Source organism: Alligator sinensis, unplaced genomic scaffold (assembly GCF_000455745.1).
Source record: "Alligator sinensis unplaced genomic scaffold, ASM45574v1 scaffold1021_1, whole genome shotgun sequence".
Classification (NCBI taxonomy): Eukaryota; Metazoa; Chordata; order Crocodylia; family Alligatoridae; genus Alligator; species Alligator sinensis.
The window spans coordinates 1,502,665-1,509,395 of record NW_005842185.1 but is presented as its reverse complement, the minus strand read 5'-3'; positions in this window follow the sequence as shown (position 1 = coordinate 1,509,395).

The following is a 6,731-nucleotide window of genomic DNA, read 5'->3' as shown; positions in this document are numbered from 1 at the left end:
CCCTACAAATCAGCCTCCCAAAATTGGGGGTTATGTATTAAGCGAAGAAGCTGACTTTCTGCCCAAGGTTGGAAGCATCATGCTCTATGGTACAGCAGCTGTGGTATTACTTTTCGGGCAGTTAAGGGGGATCAAGTGATTTAATGAGGGGGGGATATTGTTCTTTACTCGATAATGAGTTGATCTTTTTTTCTTTTTAATGGGTCTTGATAATATTCCATTAACCAAGCTAACCTTTCTTAGGACAATTTTGATGTCTGCCACCTGCTTCTGGTCTCTCTATTGTACAGACACTTTAGCTGTTTTCAAAATCATGGTTCCAACCATGGAGATGAGTCCTCAGCAGCAACTAGGGATTCTGTTTTAGCTATGAAGGAAAGGGAGAGTGAGTCAGCTGAAGATTAGGCTCTGTCCCTGCTCTATGCAGTCAGAACTCCAGAAAATCTTTTTTCTTCATTCTTGCCTTTCAAAAACAAGGTGCATATTATCTTTGGGGAAATACCGTATGCAAGAAAATATGGCATTTCAGGGCCACTTCTTTTCTATTTGGATGCGAGTCCTGGATACCTCAAAGTCTTGTTCAGGTATACTAAATGCGTATTTGTCATCTGGACTATTTTAACAAAAATATCTAATTCCAACATTTCTTAATCATAACTTTAAACTCTTTATATTTCAGTTATAAGAGTTATAAAACTCTTTATATTTCAGGTGTTGTAAAAAAATCATTACTCAATAATTACCAAAAAAAATGCAAGCTTTGATAAGCCTTTGATAAACCTTGATACGTTGCATGTATCAAACATGTTTCCCTTTGCTTTCTTGAATTGAGGGTATTTCCAAAAAATGGGGAGAAGGAAAAGTATCAATGAAAAATCAAAACAGGAAAACAAACTAAAAGCATCCTTAACACATTAAAACATTCCCAGACTCACTGGGGCCAGATCCGCAGCTGGCATAAGCGAATATAACTTATTAAATTCAATAAGCTATGCTGTTCAGCTGAGCATCAGGGCCAACATCTGCCAATATTTTTTTTAGATACATATATGTCATCAATCATTTTTAAGTAGCAATTATACTATTCTTTAATGATACTGAAATAAGAAAGTATAGCTAATTTAACTACAGTTCCATGTGTTCTAAACTAAGCTCAGGAATTTTGTTTAAATCTGCTGTAGTAATTATTGCTGTAGCCTCAACTTTTTAAAAAGGAGAATGCCAACTTACTCATGTTAATAAAATCAATAAAATTGAAGTATTCTATGTAGCTATACTAAACACTTGCAAGCATACAAGGAAGAAAATAGCAATATCAAGAACAAGAATCAGCCTTCTGCTTTGGTGACTCTGGAGACATAGGAAACATGAGTACATCTCCCCCATAAAAAATTGTTGTGGCATTGTTGAAATAATCTAAAGATCTAATCTCGGTCATAGGAAAAAACAAACATTAAGAGTAGTCCTCTTGAGGGCTGGCCTGCAGCCAGAATTTCTAAAATACTCAGTCCTAGACAAAGGCTCCACTTAACATCCCCACTTAATCTTTTCACAGGTGGCAACCTTTCTATTTGTCAAACAAAAACTATGTCTTCACTAGCAAAGGAAAAATGTGCATCTGTGAATCTTAAGTCTTCCACTAAGTATGCATGCTCTGAGAATTGTCTTCAACCAACTTCGGAAGTCTCAAGACTCTTAGATAATGGGTACTTGAAGGAAGTTTCAGACTTCTCATTTTTCTTATGGAGTCATAATTTATCTGTAATTATTGTTTTGACAGCTGTCTGCAGGGTTATTAGTTTGGTCTCATGGATCTCAACAGCCTTACTAAGATCCTCTATAGATTTCCCTGCACCTACCATCGGAACTTCCATTTTATTAAATTAATTTTTTATGCACAAGGAGCTCTCCTATCTACCTAAAAAGACACAGGAAAACAACAGGGAAAGTTTGCCTAGCAAAAGCAGAAAGTTCACTAACTTCAGCTATGATTTCTGTGAGTACCACAGTGTTCTGTGAAATGCCATAGACCTCCTACTGACTGTTTTCCACCCATCCTTATAAAAAAGATGCAGAAAAATTGGCAATCCTAAAATAAAAATAAGTATCAATCTGGTCAACATGGAGGTCTGCAAGCAAATGAGGCCTCTTACCACTCTTTTGAAACCTAACCAGTCTAGGCAGACAGAAGGAAGGGATAGGTGCAATCAGAAACTCATTCCATGTCCTAGAATGGAAAATAAATGGTGAAAACCTCGTCAGACCGTGGGAAATCAACTGAGATGCAGGACCTTGGCTCCACCGCTACTTTGTTTGCCATCTCACCATTCAATCACCGTCAAATGACTTCAAAACAAGAATTTTCCCAGTAGCAGATTCTCTCTAGATGCCATTAGGTCTCATTAGTTGACATGACAGCATAGAATTCATCAGCCCAAATAGCATGCCATAAAAGCATAAAAAAATCCTGCATTTGACATGCAACAGTGGTGAGATCCCTTCTAGCCCTACTTTCCTATGGCTATGGTCTGTTTCACAAACTATCTAAACTGCTTTTCATATATGTCCTGAGGGAATACCTTAATACCTTCTATTCACCAGCTTCAACAAAATCATGCCCAATGACCAGAATAGTAATATAGAACATAGAGCTAAAAGGACCACCTTGCTCATCAAACCCAAAGCTCTGAGAATGCAAGCAATAACACAATAATCTGCCCAAAAGGGTCCACAAGAACCATTCCAGCTCCACCCACATACCTAATGGCCTATAACATACTTACGATCTTTATAACATAAACAACAAATCCAGAGCCTCAAAGATTCCCATGTGCTACAGAAAGAAAGCAGAAGAGGCAAAAGCACCATGAACACCAGAGCCCCTACAACTGTTATTGATGGTATAGGATATTTGGTCCTGATCTTGCAAATGATTCCACAAGGCCAGTTTGCTGTTTCAGAACAATGACCACTGTAGTTGTGCTCATGCACAGGCAATTATGCAGCATTAATTGCCACAGGTCATTGTGATTCAATTAATCTAATACCACACAGCACTGTAATTGTAAACGATTTCTTATGGAATTATTCTCCCATTTCTTCAAGACACACATTGTTCACATAACCAACCAGAGATTATTAGGGGTGGGAACCCAACCAATCAGCACAGAGGAATAAAAGACCTGTTGTTCCACAATTATTTTAAGAACAACTCAAATCCCACAGGTTCCACTCTTAGCTTGATGGAAGTTGACTACCTCTGTGTTCTTTTATTCTTGTAAAAATACATAGAGGTGAGGTTTCAGCAAAAGAAGCCTGCTCAGAGTTACAGCAGAATCAAAACTCATTTCTCTATCCAGTGTATTCTATACTAAAGATAACATCTACTAACCAATTATGCAACATCATAAGGTATTTATCAAAATAGAAGAAAAATAGTCACATTTGTGAAACTAAAACTAAAACCAGGAATTTGCTTTCAGTTGTGAATTGTCTGACAATTAGAACTGGTCAGAAATTTTTCAATTAAACTGAAAATGCAGATTAGTCAAAAACAAAACATGGGAAAGGATCACTTTCAATGAGTCTCCCAGTCAAAGCATCAAATCCTAGCAAAGAAAACTTTTTTTCATTTCAAAGTGACTTTTGTTTAAAAATTTATTTTAAAACTTTTTTATTTTAAATGTTATGAAGAATTCAAAATCAAAATGAAATTAAAATTGATCCAATCCAAAATATGCCTTATTGGTTCACAAAAATCAGAACTATCTATTCATTTTATTCAAAGCATAGACTGAGACCTTGGCCAGGCTGTCTCTAGTTTGCCAACCATTTTGGTGTAGGCAAGTCCACAGTGGGAGAGGCACTACTGACTTTCCAGTTGATGCTGTCACCTTGACTCACCCAACTCATCAACCCACAGGAGGTGAGAGTTGTGGAGGTGGGCTCCAACACTGGCTCTCCTTCACAAGTGAGGGCTTTAGGGACTCCCCTTTGTCCCAGCCATAACCTTTATGAATTACAGCTGCCAGTCACTGCATCAAACACACATGGACCACCAGGCATATTTTTAAAACTTGGTATGTATTGCCAATGATATGCTGGCCTGACCACGTATAAAGCTGAACAGTCCTGCACTGACATGATTTAGTTGGCTCCCATAATTTTGGTAGGTTTTGTCTGAACAGATGGTTCTCCAAAAGAAAAGATAAAATATATGTTGCAACTGGAGCTGAGAGAACTTGCAATGAAAAATGCAACTCTTTCCTGTTCACATGCAAGCAGTCTGATCTTTTCAGATGGACAAAGCCAGCCTTAGGAGTGGGTAATGTGGGCAGCCACCCAAGGTGCCATGGTCAGGGGGACACCAAACATGCACACACGAGCAGCCCATGCTCACAGCAGTGCTCTCTTTCCACCCTGTCCCAGGCAGGAGAAACAGTGTACAGTAGGGCTGTGCGAAACAGCACCGTTCCGTTTCGACTTGCATTTCAATGGAACAGACTTTCATTTTGAATTTTGTGTTGATTTGAAACTGCTGTTCCATTTCGTCAAAACAGTTTCGATGCTGTTTTGACGTTTCACCCATAGGCTATAATGGGGAAGCTCCAAACAGCCTACAACTTTGTCACTTCTGGCCTGATTTGGATGAAACTTGCAGGAATGGTGGCTCCTTCTCGCAGCATGAAGCCTGCCAAGTTTCAAGGAGATAGGTGTAGGGGGTTTAGGGAAACTGCACCTCAAAGTCTTGAAAGCAAAAAACTCATGTCATGTGTATGTGTTAAGCCACAGCAGGGTCAAAACTGCAGGCTTGCTACCTCTGCTGAGGCCTTGAAGCCTGCTAGCTTTCAAGGAGATAGGTGCAGGGGTTTCGGGGAAACTGCACCTCAAGCTGCTGACAAGCAAAACTCGGGACATGGGTGACACTGTGCGTGTGTTAAGGCGCAGCGGGGTAAAAGCTGCAGCCATGCTAGCCCCTGTTGAGGGCATGAAGCCTGCCAACTTTCAAGAAGATAGGTGCAGGGGGAGTCTGGGTTCTTCAGCCCTGTACCTCTGGCTGCTGACAGGCAAAACTCGTGACATGGGTGGGTGACAGTGTGTGTGTCTCTGTTAAGGTGCGCCCTCACTCAACTGACACCAAGGCAGAAAGCAGGGCACTTCAAACAATGCTGCCTTTGCAGTTTTTCCATCCCTCCCCCAGAGCACTGGGATTGGAAGGGACCTCAGGGAAGGATGACAGTCACTGACCAACTACACAGTCAATAATGACAGCGCTCTTCCCCCACCTTCCCTCTCCCTCTCCTTACTTTAGTTTGTTTCTCTGCAGGCAAGCCCAGCTTGAGCTTCAAAACTTGTTTCGTTTCAAGGCTGTCTTGAAGCTCTCTGCTTCATTTCGATTTTGCTGTTTTGAGCTCGAAACGAGTCAAAACAGAGTCAAAATGAAGCTGCTGGTGAAATTTTGCACAACCCTAGTGTCCAGCCCAGCCAGCCCATCCCCCACCTCCAGCCACTGATCAGGAGCCAGGCTGGGCACATGTAGATAGGGTAGCGAGTGCTTCACTCTGCCCGCCTTGCTCCCAAGCACAGCAACAGTGGTGCCTGCCTGCCCACGTGCCTGGCATACTGTGCCACTCTGCCTCTCTGCCGGACTGCACCCTGCGCCCCTACTCGCCCACCTGCCTTTGCCTCCAGCAGCACCGGTGACTGGGGGGGGTGGGCGTGGAAAGGGGAGCACCAAAATACAAGTTCACCCAAGGTGCCATTTTCCCTAAAGTTGACTCTGCAAATGAATCTGTCATTCATAAAAGTTCAAATATTTTACCTAAGTTTGTTACAGCCTTCTGATCGTTCAAAACCATTTGTTTTGACTACATATTTGATTATTCTCTAATCATTATAAGTGACTGGACACAAAGTCACGTTACTGTTTCTTCTCACTGATTAGATGGCAAGCTGTATGAAAAGACATACACTTCTACCAAACATATAGACCTTGTGTGAATATCCAATATTTTTCATGGGAGTACAGGTATTCCCATGAAAAATTCTTGGCAAAGAATCCCTCTCTCACAAAGGTAACAAGTGAATCCACTGAAACAGTGAACAGAAAAGAAAAAACATGAATAAACTGAAAAATAATACAGAATTCAGGAATAATTTGCATCTTCTCTTCTCCAAGCTTAAGCATGAACCAGTGTTTTCTCTATAATATCATATCTGGGGGCACAAAACAGGTTTCCTGCATGGGAAATCCTGCATGCTCAACTCCCATGCCTGAGTGGTGCCTTTCCCTCTCTAAGCATTGACTGATGCTAGATTGAGAGTGTGCGGGCCGACTCCCGATCCCGCCTGGATCGCCATGTGCGAGCTCTCTCCCGATCCCATTTGGGTCGCCATGTGCGAGCCGGGGACCCGTCTTTGTGTGTACACAGGCCGTGGCCGGTAGCCCGGGTACACGGGGTTGGAAAAGATCGCGGTGCGGTATGACACGCTTTAGCTAGAATCAGTCACGGAGGCGTAATGGTTGATTGAAAAGATTATTTACTTACACCCAAGGTGGTCGCGGTGCAGGCTGGTCAGCTTTCCAGGCTCAGCTCCGCTTGAGTTCTCGGTGGAGGACTCTAATACACTCGGTTCCTTGACCCCGGAGTGAATCAGGCTCCGCGGGGTTCAAGAATTCCTCTCACGGAGCAGCTGAATCTCCGTGGGTTTCACTCGGTTCCCAGGTCCCC